The sequence below is a fragment of the Hyla sarda genome, chromosome 6, assembly GCF_029499605.1.
Source record: "Hyla sarda isolate aHylSar1 chromosome 6, aHylSar1.hap1, whole genome shotgun sequence".
NCBI classification, from domain to species: Eukaryota; Metazoa; Chordata; class Amphibia; order Anura; family Hylidae; genus Hyla; species Hyla sarda.
This window is the reverse complement of record NC_079194.1, coordinates 129,100,915-129,123,849: the sequence shown is the minus strand read 5'-3', so window position 1 is coordinate 129,123,849 and position 22,935 is coordinate 129,100,915. Positions and strand designations below refer to the sequence as shown.

Here is a 22,935-nt window from a genome sequence, read left to right as displayed (position 1 = left end):
AAGGAACATACCCCAACACAAACGCAACCTAATGTCATTTAAAAGGGTACTCCGCCGAAAAACATCTTATCCCCTTTGGATATCCCCTTTGCATAGGGGATTAGATTTCTGATCAAGGGGGTCCCGCCACAGGGGACCCCATGATCTCAGGGCCAGCAGCAGTGGCGTCCGAAACACGGAAGCTTGGAGCTTCCATGTGTGTGACATCACACCACGCCTACTCAATTCATGACTATGGGATGAGGCATGACGGCAAGTACGTAGCCGTCACGCCTCCTCTCATAGACATGAATGGAGGGGGCGTGTTGGCTGTGGCGGTAGGACATCCTTTGGATAGGAGATAAGATTTTGGATAGGAGATAAGGTATATTGCCCAAAAATCCATTTAAAGTTTTGGAATTTTAACAAATTGTTATTTTGCATTAAGTGCCAGATGGACCTGTTCATTCGATCTCCTCAATGACCTATTATGCACCCTCTTTTCTGATTCCCGATTGATCCCAAAGACCCAGTCTTTGCATTGGTCTGAAATCAAGAATATCCTTTGCAGCTTTGCTTTAGAGCTTATGGGTGTCTGGACGTCTGGGGTTTGTCTGTGCATATATAAAAGGGATGTTAGTAAATTTGCATGTCTTCCCTTTGAGTGAAGTCACTTTGTGTTTGATGTGAAGTGTTGTGAAGCGTGTCTTATCTCTTGAAGAATGTTGGCATGTACTGTACTCCATGTAATTTGATTTGTCTGACAATCATTAGGAGAAATGAAATGTGCATACTTTATTTTGTTCCATAAACGAGGACTTGTCAGATTAAGAATAACAGAAGAGAAATCATCTTAACAGATCCTATTACTTCACATGTCTTTTCAATCCAAAATCATTCTTTCAGTCAGGCTCCGCCCACTTCTCTCACACAAGACAATACTGAGCTCTTACTTGTTATATTCCTATTATTACACTAGAGCGGGAGACATCTAGGTCTATGGGTCTTCTTACAATAACAAATGGACAGTATATCTGGAATGGAAGAGAAATGCAGACCATAGAAGTAAAAGGGTGTAAAAAAATCTGTAGGTTCACATCTGCGTCTGTTCGGGGGGGATTAACGATCAGTGGGTTGAGGTCCATTTGGCCAATGCGTCCAAATTTTGGGACGTGAGTGGAGAAAATAAATATTGCTACCAGTTTTTTTTCTACACTCAAATCCTGCAAATGATGGCCAACAAACAAGAACTGCTGGACTCCATTTACTGTAGAGTCAATGGGAGCTGTCTGGATCAGTTTTTTAGGTCTTCTTTTTACAATTTACAATCCAGGACAGATAGGTGGTCCACTATAAATTGCTTATCAAAGATTGAAGGTGTGCCATTTTACAACGATTAGGTCACACTAGATACTGATTATTCAAGGTCTAACAGACATCAAAAACTAAAGCTCATTCCCACCTCGATCCAGACCTGCGACAGCCTCCTTTTTCTACAACTTTGCCACGTGTGAGTTTTCAGGCTGACTATTGTTGCTGCAGCCTGCATTGGAGTGGTCAAGAATGGCAACTATTGGGAGCTTTTGTTTCCTTTTTTTTGGTAAAAATGACACCTTATCTATTTTCTGTAGGTCCATATGGTTACAAGGATACCCAATTTATATAAGTTTTATTTTATTTATAACTACATGCACCAAAATTTGTTTGTTTATTTAAATTTGTAATGGTATATGAAATGACCAAAAATGCACAATTTCGGATTTAGTATTTTTTTTACGTGCACGCCATCGACCGTGCAGTTTAACTAACCTTATATTTTAATAGTTCGGACATTTATGCACTTGGAGGTACCACATATGATTATGTTTATTTTTGATTACATAAATTTTTTATTTTTTTTTAAAAGGGGGGGGGGGGATTCAAACTTTCATTTGGGAAGGGGTTAATTACTTTTATTATAATTTATTATTTTTTTACGCATTTTACTTTTTCATTTCGTCCCCATAGGGGGCTATAACATGCAATACAGAACTGCAGAGCACCAATCGGACAGCAAGGAGGCTGGCAAGGGCCCTCCTGCCATTCACTCAGCTGATTGGGACCTGCAATTTCGCAGCGCATGTCTCGATCAGCTCCGCTGAGCTAACAGACACGTTACCTCCCTCATTTAGACAGCGCAATGAACTTTAATTGCGGCATCTAAAGGGTTAATACCAGGCATATACCGGGACCCACCAGGTATGAAGCATGCTCAGCTCTTGAGAACATTTTAAACCTGAGTAACGGGACTAGAGCATACAGGTATGCCCCTGGTCCTTAATGGGCTACTACCATGTCAAGACATTTTGTGTGCATCACTTTCTCTCCATATGAGTATTATTATAGTGTATTTTTATTATTTGCTAACTATGTTTTTTTTTTCTGACCTTTGCTGTGTTGAGGAAGTCTTGTAGCTTCTGGGATTTCCTGCTAATGACGACCACTTAATTTTTTTCAATGTTGCGGAGTTTCTGTGATCGTTACGTGATCATGGGGAAGGGTTCTGTGGGTTCAGCCTGCCTTCTTTGTTCCGCCTCCCGACGCCCATCTGTTTATTATTCATGCGCTCGTTTTCTAATCCTCCTCCTTTGCCCGGGGACCATAATATCCGGTCCTAGCACCGCCATATTATGCCCCGCAGAGATTCTCCGTGTGGATGTTCCATCATGTGAACATAGCCTTATAGTATATGTGGGCACTATTACTGATAGGCAGCATTAAGAAGATCACTGTTTATCCGTGTGTGTTGTGACTATTACTGTATAAAGAACAATGTGACGATATTAGGTTTAGTGTTGAGCAGCATAGGCCATATTCGAATTCGCGATATTTTGCGAAAATATGAATGAATATTCGTCATATATTCGCTAAATTCGCATATTCGTAATATTCATGTTTTATTTCCGCATATGCGAAGATTCGCATATGCGAAAATTAGCATATGCAAAAATTAGCATATATAAAAATTTGCATAAACGGAAATTCACATATGCGAAAATTTGCATATGCTAATTTTTGCATATGCAAAAATTTGCACGCCTGTCTCACACAGTAGTATTAGAGCCTTCTTTACACCACAGAAGTGGGAAGTAGAGAGGGGTGATCACTGTGATGTGTACTGTGAAAAAAAAAAAAAAAAAAAACCTGAATATTCGTAATTACGAATATATAGTGCTATATTCGCGAATATGCGATATTCACAAATAAAATTCGCATTGCGAATATTCGCGAGCAACACTAAATTAGGTTAGGGCTACCTGGCAAAAATGGGTCGCACAGTCAAAGATCGCCATGTTATGCTTAATCTCAGCTAATGTAAGTAAATGTGGTCACGTAGAGAAATCCAACACAAATCAGTTCTTTCTCTTCAGGTGGTTTATTAAACCCATAAAATAGCATCATAAAATGTATAGCTTTCTTTGACCCTGTGGTTTCCTGTGACCATACATTTTACGATGCAGTTTTGCGCTGGATTTCTCTATATGTGTCCTTACAAGTTGCTGTTTCTCCACAGCTGTCCGTGCACTTCCCTCTAGCAAAGGGAGGAGCTGAGATGATTTGCACTAAATGGAGTCACGTTGGAACCCCCAAATTACCACAGTCACAAATTCATTCTGGATGGAATTATTAAGTTTCATATGTTGTTGTACTTACAGCCATTTGGGGTTTGCAGCGCAATCTCATTTACTCACATTAGCTGCTGAGATGCAGCACAATTCAGGAAGGGCAAAATGGTGATCTTTGGTCATGCAATCTGGGGGCCTCATTATTAATTTTTGCCCAGGGCCACACAGGCTCTGGTTGATGGTGCACATGGATAAATCAGAGCATATTGGAAAAGTAGTCCCAGCACTCACCAGTACTTTAAAGAGGCACTGTCATTGTTAAAAACTTTTCATATATTGCAGGACTCATTACAATATGACATTTCACAATATACACCTGTTAAAAAATATATATATTTTCACCTGAAATTCAAGCTCAAAATAGCAACCACTAGGGGTCGCCTGTCTTTTAGCCAGACAGGCTAGTCTAGATTTTACAGCATACTGGATACCGGCCGTAAAGCATACCAGTATTCAGTATAGGAGATTTGTATTGTGTATGCAAAACTACAGATAAAGAATGTGTGGACATGCTGGGAGCTGTAGTTTTACAACAGCTGGAGGCAATACTGCTCTAACACAGTTATTTACAAACATTGCAGCTTCAGTTGTTACTAAACTACAACTCCCAGCATGCTGAAATAGTCAAAGCTTTCTCGGACTCCTGAATGACAAAGAAGTTGATCAAACATTCAGGAGTCTGTGAAAGATGGATGACACACATAGTGACAGCTATGATTAGCATCCAACTTTACTAGGAGAAGATAAAACAGATAGAACATGTATTCATAAAAATGTTGTACCTTTATCTAAAAAATCCTTGCACTAATTTTATAAAGATCTTTTCTTGTATTTATACATTTTATCCTGTTATGAATTCACCATAATGTCTTCTGATTACTGCAGGCAAGCTCCAAGTATCTTTCTCTGTGTAACATGACACAGCATAAAACCAGAGAGGAAAGGGTTACAGAGTAGAGAGTACTGATTGGCTGACTGCCCAGGCTTGCTCCTGTGAGGGAAACAGACTGACACGCCCCCTCCAGCCTGCACAATGAAAAAGTAACTCACCAGCAGATAAATGCTGATATCTCTGGATATATAGGTCCGAGACACATAAAAATTATATGCAGATGATCAGGATTGGGTCCTGAGTAACATATCGCTTTTTTTCTTTTTTTTTTTGCACTATGACAGGTACGCTTTAAGCAACAAATGGTTTTATTGCATATCCTTAGTGTAAAACAGGATGCATTTCAGCCCAGCAGAGGAAGGCAAGGGCCTAAATGCATCTTGTTTCACACTAAGGATATGCAAGAAAACCACTTGTTGCTTAAAGTACTGGTGAGTGCTTGGACTACTTTTCCACTATGTTGTTGAGGTTATAAGCACATTTCTCCTCCTCCAAAGGAGCTTGATTATGGTTTAATCCGGCCACAACACTTTCACTCAGTTTTCCTCAATAAATCAATAAAATGTTCATTGGCAAATTTGAGACAAGCTTGTACAGGTGCTTTCTTGAGCAGGGGGACCTTCTGTGCGCTGGCTATAGGATTTCAGTCCTTCACGGTATCGTGTCTTACCAATTGTTTTCTTGGGGACTATGGTACCAGCTGCCTTGAAATCATTGACAAGATCATAGTTCTGGGCTGATTTCTCACTGACTGTTCTAATGATGTTTAAAACTCCACGAGGTGAGATCTTGCATGAAGATCCTGACCGATGGAGATTGAGTGTTGTTTCGTGTCACCCCTGAGGAATTCGCTTATGAGCGCTGGAAGGCGTGGAGGCTCTTGTGTGGCCACATTCACTGTCTATTTACCTATTCTGGTCCTTCGTCCGATGTGGTCTGTCTGTTAGCTGCAAGTATTTTGGCTGTCTTTTCAACTTATTATTATTGGTCATAGGTCCTTATTATTATATTTCTTTTATTATTATTATGATTTGTATTAAAATGTTTCATCTGGTGCAGCTACATTTAGTTTGTTACATGATTTACATCTTGGTACACATTTGTAATTTCTCTAACGGGTGATAGACTTTTTTGTATATTAAATTAGGGATGGGGGACATTGCTCTTTGGGGAAGAGGTGGGGGGAATTGGGGTGATCATGCCTCCCTCCTGGGTTGTGGATCAGCTTTATGATGGGCAGTATTTTTAAATGTTTCCAATGTTGCTCTTTGTGTTTTTGTGATACTGTGGCATATTAAAGTGCTATTATCATCATAAATTTTGGTATGTAACTTTGTTTCCAAGTGCTTTCTTTTTTCTTGATGTGGCTTTGCTTTGGTTTTAGCATTGGAATAAGCATGGCATATGGTTGTTTTGTGTCTCTGTCATTTTGCAAATAATCACACTACTGTTATAAACTTCTCCACAAGCTGCTTAAAGATGGTCTTGTAGCCCATTCCAGCCTTGTGTAGGTCTAAAATATTGTCCCTGACATTCATGGACAGTTCTTATGTCTTGGCCATGGTGGAGAGTTTGGAATCAGATTGATTGCTTCTGTGGACATGTTTCTTTTATACATGTAACAAGCTGAGATTAGGAACACTCCCTAATAAGAGTGCTCCTAATCTCAGCTTGGTTACTGTATAAAAGACACCTGGGAACCAGAGATCTTGTTGATTGATCAAATACTGATTTCCCTGAGTAACATGCAAATCAATGCATAACTTATTTTATTGTGTTTTACTGATATTATTATTGTTATTATTGTGTCTCCTTGCTTTCAAATAACCCTGCCATTAAAATGATAGACTGATTGTTACTTTGTCAATGGGTAAATGCACAAAATCAGCAGGGGATCAAATATTTTTTTCATTGTATCTTGTTAATACCTTTAATGTTGACTGCTTTGTATGTTGTTATTGTTTAATAAATTATTATTTTTCATTGCCACACAGTGTTCTGTGCTTTATTAGGGGAGAAGAAACGGTTATGGAAGGAGGGGGGGGGGGATGTTAGGTTTAAGGATAAAGGGATACACCACTCCTAGACATCTTATGTCCTATCCAAAGTACCCCTTTAAGCTTGTTCCCTTCACATATCTGCAATACCTTAGTGATATGTATGTGACAGTATACATTCGTTGTCAGAGACTTGAAGTCTGCTATATAGACTACAATATAGTTGTCACCAGAGACTAGAGGTCTGCCAACTAGCCACCAGTGATAGGATGCTTGCTGTAAAATAGATAGCAGAGAATGGAGGTCTGCTAAACAATAGCCAACAGACCAACAAAGACTATGAGTCTGTTTTATAAACTATGTAGTTTACACTAGCCACCATAGATCATCTGCTACACATTACGCAACTATCAGATACTGAAGGTCTGGCACACAGTAGTACTGATATACACTAGCTATAATAGACTTTGCTAAACACAAGCCACCAGACATGGGTTTCTGCTATACACTAGCTACCAGCGACTGAAAAGCCTCTAAGATGGCAAATATCCAAGTAAATGATAAATGTTTCCAGTCACCGCACCAAGATGTCTACAGCTATCTAAGAGACTAAATGAAGGGAACCTTACTCAAGAGTCACGCTCCTCCTAAAAGTGGAAAAAGCTACCGTAAACTATGTCCATAAGGTTTATCAGAAAGCTTAAATAAGATTGTGAGCACGTTCATCACTCCATCTATAAAAGTAAAAATAAAATTCAGAGATGGTAAAATCCTCCGCAACGAAGGCTGGTATCAATGTAGCTTCATTGACTGTGAAGAGAGTCTGGGTGATAGGAAGTGTTGGTGATTAGGTGCAAATAATTGAAACATAACAAAGAAAAAATAAAAAACCTCACAACTGATTCTAAAAAAGCTGACACAGCTCAGTGGATGATCAGCATGTAGGCCTGGGTGTTAAGTTTCAACAAAGGGGTCTTTACAACCTAATGGCCTGAGACTTGAGATTGCATCTTTATTAATGGGAATTGTCGCATATTGTCATGACTTTGCCCAGAGCCCCCTCTTCACCCCAGGCTGAATTTTATTGTCATGCTAGGCTTAATTCACACGACTGTTATGCTCCACTAAATTTAATTCTGTTGCTCCGTCTGACCGATTTTTTTCTCCATTTAACCCCCTAATACACTGGACACCCAGTGGACTGCATTCAAGTCAATAGCATCTGTCTCTGACACATTTGTGTACAAGTATGTCACAGTTATTACCGATCAGTGCCATGCCTATACATAGCACTGAGCAGTAATAGCAATCAATAAACGGTTATAAATAGTCCCCTGTGGGACTATTGAAAAAAAAAATCATTTTTTAAAATGTAAAGAAGCCCCTCCTCAGTAAAAATAAATAAATCCCCCCTCTCCCATTTTAAAAGTTAAAACAAATAAATAAACCAGCTAACATATTTGGTGTTGCCATGTGTAGAAATGTGTAAACTATTGAAATATGATGTTAATGATCCTGTACAGTAAACAGTATAAACTTAAGATACTAAAGTCCAAAATTGCTGACTTGTGGTCACATCACATCCATATGGAGTAAAAACTGATCAAAAAGTAATATACAGGTATATACAAAAGTGGTACTGATAAAAACTACAGATCAGGGCGCAAAAAAAATGAGCTCTCATATAGCCCCATATACAGAAAAATATGAAAGTTATACAGGGTGAGAAGAGGGACATTTTAAACCTACTTATTTTATTTTATTTTATTTTTTACAAGTTTGACTTTTTTTTTTAAAGCAGTAAAGTTTTACCATAAAGTGCACTGCCTAAAAGAAAATCCCCGAAAAATTGCATAATTGCGGTTTTCCTCTGCCACAAATAATATTTTTTTGGTTGCAAAAAATAAATTTGATGGTATTTTATTTTCATGGTTATACATTTTATGGTATAAGGAAAGGCTTCATTACAAAGTGATACTGGTTGCACAAAAAAACTAGCCCTTCTATGGGTCTGTGGATGGAAAAATAAAAAGAGTTATGCCTCTTGAAAGGCGAGGAGGAAAATACAAAAACACAAAAACGAAAATTGTGTCTTCAAGGTCAAAATGGGGTGAAAAGTTTTGGGCAAAATATAATTGTCATGTTATCAACAGCAACAACATTAAAAGTTTTGGGACAAATTTCATTGTCATGTTTCCCACAGCAACAACATTAAAAGCTTTTGTTCCTCTGGGTCTTACACATTTGCTCCCAGTGGCTAAATCTTTTGCATCCATTTCAGCTTTTTATTGCACTATTATTTCTGGTGATAAGTGAAGGGAAAAGTTTCACACATGAAAATAAGATTCAATGCCCCAAATGTCACCTGCAACTCTCAAAATGCAGATAAGGAAAGTTCATGGCTGCCCAACATGTTTCATAAAGATTGTTTCGCAAGTGGAAAAGCCATTGGGAGGAGGCACTATCCTTACACCACTCACCACAGAGGAGCTTAAAGTTCATATGATGGTAACTGTTTTTGCAATCCATACTTAGATCATCCGCCTCCAGTGTTTTACAATATTGGTGAAACACAATTTCTTTTCTAAAGTTGCCATTTTATTTTCCTTAAGTCGGTCGTGATGCTCATAAGTTGTGTGTCATAGGCATACAGTAAGCTGTGGGAGTCTAAGAACAGAATTGTTGGTAACATAATTTTAAAGGCACACTCTAGGAAAAACTGATAGACCATATTACACATTGGGCAGGACCTACGGGCATGGAATGTGAACCAGGGAATCTCTCTTTGTTGTTTTTCTGCCTAAAGTATTCCTTTAGGAGCAAACACATTGCTGTCTGAAACAGGCTTTGCAGCCTCTGAGAACAGGTTTTTTATCACATAATTACCATAAGGAATTCGTTCTGGTCCTTTCTCACTAGTCACTTTTGTATCTTGTCACTTCCTAATCTTCTCAGATATACTATGATGTTGATCTTTTAACAATACTAAGAGCCTTTAGGAGCACAACTTTACATAACATTAAGCAAGGCCATGCTGTGTAGCCCAAGAAGAGATCTGCAAAGCACTTGTTGGTTCTGTACTCTTCCATTGGTGGATGAAAACCCGTTCAAGACTTCTTTCAATTCCCATGAGCAAGCATGGGGTGCGGAATTAGCCCAAGGGTCATGGGATAACTAACATCAGACCCTTGAAGGGTTTGTCAAGCTCCATAAAAATCATTATGAGCTAGTGCTGGCTTAAAATGACAGGAACTTATACTTGACAGCCTGATCCTCAATTACTGCCATCCAATGGTGCCCAGTCTTTGCTGAGCAACACTTCCTGCTGTTGTTTCAACATGCAGGAAGTGCCTGTTCAGCCAATCAGTAGCTGTAACAGTGACACGCTGATTGCCAAGTGATTGGCAGAGTGAGCTCTTCCTGAGAAACAAAAGTCAGAAGCTTGCCAGGATTGAGAACCAATAAGGCTGCATTCACACCATGATTGCAGCCTACGGTTGCAGTATCTGGGTGGTGGAGGGGAAAACCGGGTGCTCCTGTACCCCAGCCGGACCGGTGCTGAAATCCATTCACTTTAATGATACAACCGGAGTCAAACAGTGACTCCGGTCGGCTCATTTCTGCCCCGTATCCAGTTTTGTGACTGGACCTAAAACCGTATCCGGAAGGAAAAGTGGTCCAACATTCCGGCTGAGAGGTGTCAGAAGCTTATTGATGGTTATAGGAAGCGACTGATTTCAGTTATTTTTCCCAAAGGTTGTGCAACAAAATATTAAGTTAAGGGTGCCAATAATTTTGTCCAGCCCCTTTTTGGAGTTTGGTGTGACAGTATGTCCAATTTGCTTTTTTTCTCTCCCTTTTTTGGTTTAGTTCCAATACACACAAAGGGAATAAACATGTGTATAGGGAAACATGTGTTACTGCAATCCTTTTCTGTGAGAAATGCTTAATTTTCTTGAAAAATATCATGCCAACATTTACGGCCAATGGGGCTTTCAATTTCAATCTTTGCTATGGAGCCCCATCTCTCTTATGCATGTAATGGGTAGGAAAGAGTAGAGTAGGCACTGACAAGACTAAGGCTGTCTGGGTGTATGCGGCAGTGGCGTGTGGTGGGGGTGCAATGTCCAGGAGAGTACACAATATACTGTAAGTATAGAAAATAGGAAAGCACTCACCATTCAACTGAGCTTTATTGAAGCATTCCAGTCGTGACGAACAGGTGCAGTGGTGGAGGTGGGGGACGTGACTGGGACAGGCTGTTTCACGCTTTCACGTTGCTTCTTCAAGCCAGTCTCTAATGCATGTCACTGCTTAAAAAGAAAATATTTAAAAGGAAAAAAACTGTCAAAAACCAGTCACATGCTCTCCCATACATATCTTCTGTCCTTCTCACCTGATTCACCAGATTGTAAAGGCTTAGAACTCTCTATACTCCCTGATACAGTATCCTTTTAATGTTATAGCAACCATCATGATTCCCACAGCAGTAAATAAGTGTCCAAATCATTTACTGCCATGTTACAATTTAGCTGCTTTACCCATAGCAGTAAACTATAGAAAACTGCATTTCGAAATGAGACATCATAGAAAATCGCTACATAAAGTAACCAATAGGACATTTCTCTATTTCTATTCTACTATTCCTCAGGTCTGATTGTCTTAAAATGGATCTTGATTATAATCACTCATGGAGCATAAGAACAATCTTCTCATGTTTTTACCAGGGTTTTTTCACTTGTCTAGTGATTCTTTTCACTATTGTTTCTCTGAATAATATCATTCTGTACATCACACCTAATGAGCAAAATGAGAAACTCCTTCAAATATTTATTTATAATCCATTAATTTTGCAGCGGAGGAAGCAGGACTAGGTCAGGACTTTTCTCTGAATAAAAGGGCATTCACTGTAAAAATGCAGAGATTAAAAAATAATGATGAATTAAAAAAGAAAATACATTAGAAAGTAGCAGATGTATGCAAAGAATAATGATAATGTTTTACTTATATATAACTTAATTTCCTAAGTAAAAGAAACAATTGAAATTAAAAGAAACAGGCAAACACTTCTCCATTGGTTAGGCTGGGTTCACACCACGTTTTGTTAACTACGGTTCCCGTATACAGCTGGGAGGGGGCGGGGCTTAATCGCGGCACCCGCACTCAGCTGTATTCGGGAACCGTATTTAATGCATGTCTATGAGCCGACCGGAGTGAACCGCAGCCTCCGGTCGGCTTCGTTTTCGTCCGTATGCGGTTTCCCGACCGTAGGCAAAAACGCGGTCGACCACGTTTTTGCCTGCGGTCCGGAAACCGCATAGGGACAAAAACGAAGCCGACCGGAGGCCGCGGTTCACTCCGGTCGGCTCATAGACATGCGTTAAATATGGTTCCCGAATACGGATGAGTGCGGGCGCCGCGAATAAGCCCCACCCCCTCCTCCCAGCCGTATACGAGAACCGTAGTTAACAAAACGTGGTGTGAACCCAGCCTTAGTCTGTAAGGGGTTCTCCAAGTTCCTTGAATGATTAGTCTTGCAGGAATCTGCCAGAGGAACAGGCATCTTATACATCTTGATTTTGTCTTGTGATTAAGTGTTGTTTGGAGCAACAGCAATGGGTGGGGTTTGGGGGGGGGGGGGTTCCAATACCCTCCAAAGAGAGTTTAATCTGCCTTAGCCCTGCCAATTTACCTAGACATATTGGGGCAGATCTATCAACATTTATTATGCATTATCTTTGACTTGTGTAAATTGATAAACATTTGACACATCTTAGCCAATTTGTTTATCTACAACACACTTTTATGTTGTAGACCATGTTTGTACTTCATTTGAAAAGGGCATGATTTAACAGAGAAGTGTGTACCTTTCTTATGAACGTTTGTAGCTTAAAATTCAACACACTATGCCAACATTTTCAAATTTGGAGATACACTTTAGGCCAACCTCAAATTGACATTGACATTTTTTATGTGATATGTGATAAATTTGCCACATCCTTAGACTGTCAAGCATTAAACAGCATTGAAAAATTAAGGCCAATATTCTCATAGTTTTCACCAAAGACAAGGGGGAAGGAGGTGACACAAAAAAAAGAATATAGATGAATATTAGCATTATAATTGAGTTCAGTGCAGTTGAGTTCAGTTCACTGTTCAGCTGTTGGCCAAGTTCAAGGGCAGAAGGGAGAGGTAAAGAAAAGTTTAGCCTGTGACAAGTTGCACAAGGGCCTCACAGCTCCAAACAAGGACCCTTAGGTTTTCAGACCTAGTGCAGTTGTGACTGTCATGTCATGGATATGTGACAGATATGTACCCCACATTTGGGAATTGCAATACCAAAAGGACAAGATAAACAAGTAACAAAAAAAAATGGTGAGCCATGCAGTTATATTCTTACACAAATGAGAAATATGGTTACTCTAGTGAGAGAAAAAAACAACTCCAGAAAGCTACAAAGATAATACACTAGAAAACACTGCTCCAACTTAAGCAAGACCAATGTTAAAAATATGTCCCTCCATCTTGGATGTGCTACCTGTTTTCCAAGTAAAGTGTTATCATTTCTCAAGTTATTTCCGCCTCCAGCACAATATTTGCACATTATCATCAAGAGCATCCCATCTAATACCAGCCAAGAGACATACACAGAGACTTCCACGGAAGACTAAAAACACCACCATCTCATGTGCAACCCCTTTTCACTGTGCCGAAGTATTGGAAGTCTGATGGAGGCACCCCAAAAACATGACAACTGTAAATTGTACTATGACCACTCAGGACTACTAACTCTATCACTTCTAACCCCTCCCTCATCACCATTGAATCACGAACCCCCCCCCCCCCACCCAGTCATGTGCATGTCTATCCTTTAAAATGTTGGGTTTTATTTCTATGACAGATGTCATATGAAGTCATTTTTTTTTATTATAAGAAAATTCCTAGAAGATTTATTGGGTGGTGGAGGCAATCTCGATGTTGACTGCACGTCTCTGGAAATATTTCTTGAAATGAAGTGACAAGAATGAGGCTAACAGAATTAAATCCTTCACGGGTCCTGATCAAGCAGATTGAAATGTGAGATTCCTTTGTGGCTGTCACTATGAAAGGGCTGGTTAACAAGGTAAGTGCTATGTATTAAGGACTCTGTTCCCTTCCCCCCCCCCCCCCCCCCCCCCTAGTCATTTACTCTTATTGTCACTGTTTGCATTTCCAGACCTGAGGGACCCTCTCCACCAGTGTCAAAGGAAAGTCATTTGTTCAAAGGCCGAGCGAAGCCTGAAATGAGATTATTTTATAAAACTGATTTACCCTGACCCAGAGATGAAGCAGTCGGGGATTTAACATTAAAATGTGTTTACATCTTATTGAGAGGGACAGATGATTTACTGAACACGTTCATACTTGGGAGATGTTTGATGGCGGCTTTTCCATGTAGTTAAATTATACCTCAACCTGGAGAGGTGCTGGAGGCTCGTATTCTGAGATCCTGCCTGCCATTTGCAATATAACAATGCCATAGTTGACACATCTGTCTCTGCTAAGTGCATAATGTGAGAAGTGTAAAGGCTTTGTACACTGCTATAATGTGGTTTTGGACATGTCTAAAATTAAAATGAAACTCACAAATAGAAAAACATGAACATAGCCGCCCATCCACAACTTTTACTTTTATCCACTTTTAAAAACAAGGAGCCTACGATGTGTGTTAAATTCTGCAGATACAAGTCAAAGTCTTCCTGGTGGTCTAGCCAGGGTGAAGAAGAAAAGGAAAAGTAAATAACTCCAAGATCCAAGATGTCACCTGTGAATTACTAGATATAAGTATTTGCTCATTCATTGGCTGATCACTGGGCCTTTTAACATGGGGCAATAATCCTAGAAAAATAAATTTTGCTGATAATCAATGTAAAATCACCTTAAAATTCCTTTACTACCTGTTGTCTATATTTAATTGTAAGGAATAATACTGAGGTGGTTCCTTATTAGAAGAAAGATATCGTCTGTGAAAATAGTTTTTTATTCCGGGGAATGTGGCCTTTATGAAGTTCTGTACATTCCTGTAACACTGTCTCTTGTTATTATCAGAAAAATGGTAAACACATTTTCCTTCCTGCCCCCCCCCCCTTTTTTTTTACTGTACAATTTTTTTAAACTGTGTGTTTGGGCACTTCAAGGCAAATGCAGTGGGTGTCCAGCATGCACATGAGTTATAAAGAGACTAGACTGAGGCCCTGATTCTCTTTTAGTAGGCGATATTGGGAGAGATAAAAATGGGGAAAAAACGGGGCGCCCCCTTGTAGCGTATATCAACTTGGTGTGAACCCTCCACCACACCTAAGTGATATACTCACCTGTGGGGTAATGTCACTATGAACCACAGCTCGTGGGAGTTGCGGCTCACAGGGATCAATAAGCGTGTAGACAAGGTGAGTATGAATTGGGTTGCCGCACTTGGACAGGTTCTGGACTGTGTAAGGAGACCAGCATAGAAATGTGTATACCAAGAAAAAAGGACAGTTTTGGAGGTGCTGCTCAAGGGGTGGTCACAGATATATGGACTCCGGCCAGTACAGGACAATAAATATTTTATTTTTGAAAAAGCGGACAACGCGTTTTGGCCCACAAGTGCCTTCCTCAGGTCCAAATAAACGGTGCGCTCCTTGTAGATAAGATAGAGTTAGGTTGCTGGTGGGGATCCTGTGTTAGATGTGGTGCTGATGTGGTCTGGTCAGACCACGCCAGCACTGCATCTAACACAGAATCCTTTACCAGTCTCACTGCTTTTACAGTAAAGAATTCCTGCCTGTGATGATGGGGAAACCTTCTTTCCTCTATACGTAAAGGATGCCCTGTTGTCATAGTGATGGTATAAAATAATAATCTCTAGAAAGATCTCTGTACTGTCGCCCCTAAGACGTCTTTTCTCCAAACGTTTACCCCAAGCTTGGTAACCTGTCTTGGTATCTATATGGTAATACTACCATTATTTAGGCCCACGCTTAGAATACTTGCTGTTAATAAGAAGAAAGGGTTCCCATTTGACAATGGTGGGAGTTCAAGAAGATCAAACCCTGCCTAACATGCTTTTACATCTCACCGATGAATGATAAAAGTTTATAAAACAGGGATATCCCAAAACAAAACATCCCCTATAAATATAGCATCTTGACAATGTTTATGAGGAATGTGACAATTCCATGTGCCGACGTCAGCCGCAGAAGTGCTACGCAGCTTGACCATAGCTTGGCGATAATGGGGCAGGGGAGTAAGGAAGGTAAATCTTGTTTTTTTCTGGGAACCAATAAAAAATTAATAAATGGGGGTCCACAGAATTTCAATTCATTTTACAGCCGTAACAATTACTGGCAGAAAATTATACTATTTGGGAATGAAGATCTGCTTTCCCATTGAATTCAATAGAATTCAGTAGGGAGAAAACTGATCTTTTTTGACCACTTACAGCACAAAAATGACCCAGTAAATGGTGTATAAACATAGGGTGCTCTTACATGGGCACTATGTGGCAAGTGTCTGCAACTTGCAGATAATTGCCAGATGTGGAAAAGTTGTAAATGCAGGTGCAGCTTGGAATTTGCAGTAAATAAGAGACAGTAGCTGCCGTGGCCAGAAGTTCATGTACAGTATGTGCATCCTAAGAGACCTATTTTGCTCTTGTGGTCCAGTAGATCTAGGATCAGCAGGATTTCATGGTCCCCCATCCGTTTTGCGTCACACTTCCTGCTGATTTCAAGTATCAAACCATTTCATCTGTCATCACGTCTCTACAGACTCAAAATTCTGTTAATGAGAGAACCCAGATCCTGCTCCGCTGACATGTATTTACATGAAAAGTTGCTTTTTTAATGCATCTGCACTAAACTTAACATGTATCAACGTTTCAGCTGGAAGGAAAGTCTTTAATTAGTGTCTATTAGACATTGCTGAAACCTTAATGTGCTGAACACAGAGGGTGGGGTGATATGTCAGTATTTAAGAAGGGCAATAAATTGTGATTATGACTACTCCTGGTGTGAGCAGGTTCCCCCGGGGGTACAGCGCACAGTCCGGCAAACACATGAAGCGGCCGCTAATTAGAGATCTGACTATACAAACAAACAATGAGTAGTCACCCTGAACCTGGTTCTCCTCTCACATGACTTCATCTCTCACGCTGCTTCATGATTCAACATTGTAAGGGATCAAACGAACGGTTTTGCAGATGCTTATATAATTCTGCACCATATTACAGCTCGCCAGTCAGAGTTCTGTTCACGTGATATACAATAAATGCTTTCATATGATATAAAAAAAAACTCCAGATGCAACTTAGCTGAGCAGGAACGCATATACAGAGGGTTACTTTTCTTTGTTGAAGAATTTTAACATAATTATTTAATATTATTAAATATTTAATATGATAAAATATCAGGGATGGATTCAGTTTATTCTTTAGCTTGTATATTATACTCTCATGACACAACACTTAGGTTATGCGCACAGAATGCATGATTTGGTACGGATTATCTGCTGCAGATGTTGGTGTGAAATGCTGCAGATTTTCTATTTCAGAAAAATTCCCAGCATTTCACTAAACTGGCTTGCATGCCCACTGCAGCCCTGTGTACTATTCCTTTTTCATGCACTTTAAAGATCATAACCAAAGAGTGGTGATTCCTACCTTGAAAGGTTTCCGGTTATAAGTAATGTACCCCAAGCTTTCGTACTGCATCCACTTTTGTTTAACTTATTTGTTAATAATACAGGGGTTGGAATTAACAGCTCTGTTTTTACAGATACCATCAAGTTTTGTAGCATGGTAAAGTCTTTTAAAGATGTGCATAAGTTGCATGCTGATTTGGAGCAGCTAAGTGTTTGGCCATCCACTTGGCAAAAAAGGTACAATGTGGATAAATAATGCATCTGGATACCTGTTTGCATCATATGTCTTAGGGGCTTAGGGGGAGTAAAACTGGGAGAGTCAATGGTGGAGAAGGATTTGGGTGTACTTGTGTGGTGGCAATCTGCAGGCTACACCAGCAGCTACACTACGGTAGACTAGTTTGGGTGTGGTCCTGGAGGGTCTGCTGTAGCGTCAAGGGCCTATACTTCCATGTTTCCATATCATTTGTATTGCATTATGTTTCTGAGATGGTTGCAGAGAACAGGGGTTTAATTGTTGCAGCGTTAGGGTGCACAGTGTTACACCGGCCATGAGCGCAGAGTCTGTGTGTCCCCGTCTGTTGTGACTCACCATGCTCCGCTGCCGCCTCCTCCTCTGTGTCTCAGCTCCAGCACGCCTGTCCCCGTCTTCTAGGGCGCGCGCGTCGGAGCTCTGAAATTTAAAGGGCCAGCTTCCCTGCCGGATCTTCAGTGCCCCTAGCCTGAGATTAAGCATTCCATATTGCCTGTTTGCCTTATCCATGTATCCAGACCTTCCCGCTACATTATTTGACTTCGCACCTTTCCCACCTGCCTTGACCTTCTGCTACATCTGACTACGCTACTGCCTTATCCTTCGGTACCTGGCCATGCCCAGTTACCTGTGTGGTCGAGCCATGTTGGAGGTAGTGACCTGGGTGTCGCCTGTTGTAGCAAGCCCATCCTGCCTTGCGGTGGGCTCTGGTGAAGACCAGTGGCACCTTAAACTCTGCTCCCCGATATGCTCCGAGTCACCAGCCACACAGGTTAGAAGATCCACATACAGCTTTGTAACAGCAAGATCCGGCTATGGATCCCGCTGGGGTCCCTCTGCCAGATAATCAGGATCTCGCTTCCATTGTGGCCCTCCAGTCACAGCAGTTGAGCCAGTTGTCTGCCATGATGCAGCAGGTACTCACTGCTCAACAACAACCGCCACAGCCTCCTCCTGCTCCGGTCTTGCCTCCTGTTCCTGCAGTCATCTCTGGATCAAAACTCTGCTTGTCTCTTCAATATGAGGAAGATCCCAAGTCCTGTCCTGGTTTCGTGACTCAGTGCTCCATGCACATAGAACTAATGGCAGAACAGTTCCCTACAGAATGAGCAAAGGTGATCAGTCTCTTAACATCAGTCTCTTTGTCATCAGTCTCTTAACTGGAAGGGCTTTGGCCTGGGCAACCCCGCTTTGGGATTGCAGTGATGCTCTCACTACTAATCTCCAGGCGTTCCTGACAGGTTTAATTTTTTTCGGATACATTCGGTATTCGGGTGTCCGGTGGGTTAATTTTTTCGGATACATTCGGTATTCGGGTGTCCGGGGCTCATTTTTTTTCGGATACATTCGGTATTCGGGTGTCTGGGTTTGATTTTTTTGGGATACATTCGTATTCGGGTGGGTTTGATTTTTCGTATACATTTGTTATTCGGGTACATTCGGGTAAAACTTTTTTAAGCAAGGGACCATTATCGGTGTGTGCAGGAAAAGAGGGCAGCCGCAGAGATCGGAACATTGGAAGACAGGTGAGATAATATAATTTTATGTGATTTATGTTAATACATAATGTAATGTTGAATGAATTAATGAGTCAATGAATGAATGCTGTATGAATGATTGATGTGTTTGATCGATGTGTTTGATTGTCGGGTGATTTATGTATAACATGATGTTATACATAAATCACCCGACAATCAAACGCATCGATCAAACTGTTGCAAAACTACAACACCCACCCAGCATGCGGCTGTCTGGGCATGCTGGGAGTTGTAGTTTTGCAACAGCTGGAGGCACACTTTGGCAAACACACGCATTCGCGCAATGCTTTTTAATTCATTTTCAAATTCCGCTGGCTTTTGTCAGAAATGGGTTACCAGGTCAATGACATGCATAGTAATTGCCGTGGGAACATTTTTCATTCATAAAACCGCAGACTTAATTGGATAATTGCAGTGTAGAATGTTTGGTGTCCTAAGCGTTCTACATGGCAATTATCTAATTAAGTCTGCAGTTTTATGAATGAAAAATGTTCCCACGGCAATTACTATGCATGTCATTGACCTCAATCACCCGACGATCAAACACATCAATCATTCATACAGCATTCATTAATTTACTCATTCATTCAACATTACATTATGTATTAATAAATGATTAATACATAAAGAAATGTTGAATGAATGAGTAAATGAATGAATGCTGTATGAATGGTTGATGTGTTTGATCGATGTGTTTGATTGTCGGGTGATTGAGGTCAATGACATGCATAGTAATTGCCGTGGGAACATTTTTCATTCATAAAACCGCAGAATTAATTGGATAATTGCCAATGCATATTACTATGCATATCATTGACAATGGCAATTACTATGCATATCATTGACCTGGTAACCCATTTCTGACAAAAGCCAGCGGAATTTGAAAATGAATTAAAAAGCATTGCGCAAATGCAAAGTGTGCCTCCAGCTGTTGCAAAACTAAAACTCCCAGCATGCCCAGACAGCCGCATGCTGGGTGGGTGTTGTAGTTTTGCAACAGCTGGAGGCACTCTAGTAACAGTAAAACAGTAACTAACAGTCAGAAACAGTGTAGCGCAATGAACAATAAAAAAATTTGAAAGAATTCTTTACTTTCGTTTTTTTACCGCATGCGTTCGGTAAATAATTAATGCTTTTGTTTTCGGATAACGAATGCATTCGTTTTTTTACTGCATGCATTCGGAGAATAACAAATGCATTTGTTATGTTGCTATTCGTTTTATCGGTGCTATTCGGAAATATTCAAAAAATGTTCTCGTGCAATCGGAACGGCCCGAATGCACGAAAACGGCAAAATTCGGTAAATTTGGCATTTGTGCCGAACCGAATTGCACATGTCTATGCCATATGATTTCGAACTCTGGCATCAGAGTTGTCATGGAATAATGAAGCTCTTTGCGCTACCTTCAAGAGAGAATTATCAAGTCATATCAAGGATGTCCTCGATACCCGGGAATTGCCATCTAACCTGAATGAACTTATACACTTGGCATCCCGGATTGATATCCGTTGAGGAACTACACCAAGAAAGGGAGTCTCGGTGCCTTCCTCGTCTGGCACCTGTCTTCCAGCAACCACTGCAAACTTCTACATTGCCTCCCGCAGTAAAGCCTATGCAAATGGATCAGTTGCCTGACCTTGAAGGAAAGAACTCGCAGACGAAATGAGAATCTATGCCTATACTGCGCCAGTGCAGATAATTTCCTCAAGGATTTTCCTTTGCGTCCACAGTCACAGGGAAACGCTCGCACCTAGGGTTTGTGGGAGAGGCCTCCCTAGGTGTGAATACCACCTCTCCACGATTAAAGTTGATGGTCCAGCTTTTTCTACCCTTTGTTCTTGCCTTTCTGGACTCTGGTTCAGCAGGAAACTTTATTGATGCCTCCCTAGTACATAGGTATCATCTGCCTGTGCCCCACCTGTTAAAGCCTATATACATCTTAACGGTCAACGGAGAAAAACTGGACTGTACCGTGCTATATCGCACAGAACTGTTGTCAATGCAGGTCAGATTCTTGCTTAAGGGGAACTTGCCCTTCTCTGTACTACCTCATTGTACTTCTCTCTTGCTTGGCCTACCGTGGTTGCAGCTCCATGCCCCGCAGCTAGACTGGAAAACTGGAGAAGATCTTCGCTGGGGTCCGCATTGCAACAGTCACTGTATTCATATACGTTTGTCTAAGTTGGAAACTTACAGCAAAGAACCGCTACCCACTTCCTTTCATCTCAGAATTATTTGTTCATCTGCGAGGTGCCTGGATTTTCTCTAAACTAGACCTTCGTGGAGCCTATAATTTGATTCATATTCGAACGAATGGAAGACTGCGTTTAATATTCGTGACGGACATTTTGAATATCTTGTGAAGCCATTCGGACTCTGTAATGCTCCAGCAGTTTTCCAGGAGTTCATCAATGATATTTTCCGTGACCTCCTGTACTCCTGTGTCGTTGCCTATTTGGATGACATACTCATCTACTCGCCCAAAGTCCAGTCTCATCGCTCTCACCTCCACCAAGTGTTACAGCGTCTCCGTGAAAATCATTTCTATGCTAAACTGGAGAAATGTACTTTTGAAAAGAATAGACTCCCTTTTCTGGGCTATATTGTTACCAGTCAAGGTCTTTAAATGGATCCCAACAAGTTATCCGCAGTTCTGGAATGGCCACAACCTACTGGTCTGAAATCGATTCAGCACTTCCTCGGCTTTGCCAATTACTATCGGCAATTCATTCCTCACTATTCCACTCTGGTAGCTCCCATTGTTTCGCTTACCAAGAAGACTGCTAATCCAAAAGTCTGGACTCCAGAAGCTGAAGAATCTTTCAAACAATTAAAGTCCACCTTCGCTTCTGCTCCTCTGTTATCAAGACCCAATCCAGGCAAGCCATTAATTCTGAAAGTGGTTGCATCTTCAGTTGGTGCTGGTGCAGTTTTGACACAAAAGTCCTCCAAAGGTAGAATTGTAACTTGCGTTTTTTTCTCTAAGACCTTCTCTTCTGTGGAGAGAAATTATACCATAGGAGATTGCGAGCTCTTGGCTATAAAGTTGGCCTTGGAAGAATGGCATCATCTCTTGGAGGGCTCTGTACACCCAATTACTATTTATAGAGATCACCAGAACTTGCTCTATCTACAGACTGCTCATTGTCTCATCCCTCGTCAGGCTCGCTGGTCTCTTTTCTTCTCCAGATTTTACTTTTTTATTCACTTCTGTCCAGCAGAGAAGAATCTTCGGACGGATGCTCTGTCGAGATCCTCTGATGTACAAGACCAAGAATTCCATCCTCTACATATTATACCTCCTAATCGTCTCATTTCTGAAGCAACAGCAACTCTTCAGCACCTGCCTCCTGGAAAGACTTTCGTAACTCGCCGTCTCAGACTTCGAGTCTTGAAATGGGGTCATTCCTCATTTTTGGCCGGTCATATCGGTATCCGTAAATCCTTACAGCTCATCTCCCGACAGTATTGGTGGCCAACTTTAAAACAGGGCGTCATTGACTATGCCCGTTCCTGTTCGGTTTGTGCCAGGGACAAGACCCCTCCTTCCAAACCTGCAGGACTTCTACAACCTTTGCCAGTTCCAGAGCGACCTTGGACTGATATTGCCATGGACTTTATTACCAACTTTCCTTCCTCTGGCTGCAATACAGTCATTTGGGTTGTAGTAGACTGATTCTCTAAAATGGCTCATTTTGTACCCCTGCCAGGATTACCATCGGCACCGCAGCTTGCTAAACTTTTTCTCCACCACATCTTCTGCTTACATGGATTGCCTACCCATATTGTGCCCGACCGGGGAGTTCAATTCTTCTAAACATTCTGGAGGGCCCTCTGCTCACATCTCCAAGTCAAATAAAAAATGTTTTTGTCTCATCACCCTCAAAGTCGAAAGGGGGAACCAAGTCTTGGGAGACTACGTTCGTCATTTTGTTTTGGCTCGTCAGG

At 40.9% G+C, this 22,935-nt stretch overlaps 1 long non-coding RNA gene across 2 annotated transcripts in view; it reads right to left on the bottom strand.

The window, feature by feature from the left end:
• LOC130276101 (uncharacterized) overlaps positions 1-22,935 on the bottom strand; it is a 173,866-nt gene that overhangs the window by 130,962 nt on the left and 19,969 nt on the right. For both annotated transcript variants that reach the window (XR_008845019.1, XR_008845020.1), the window contains exon 2: positions 10,712-10,846. This is a non-coding gene — a long non-coding RNA (uncharacterized LOC130276101). The remainder of the gene's footprint in view (positions 1-10,711; positions 10,847-22,935) is intronic.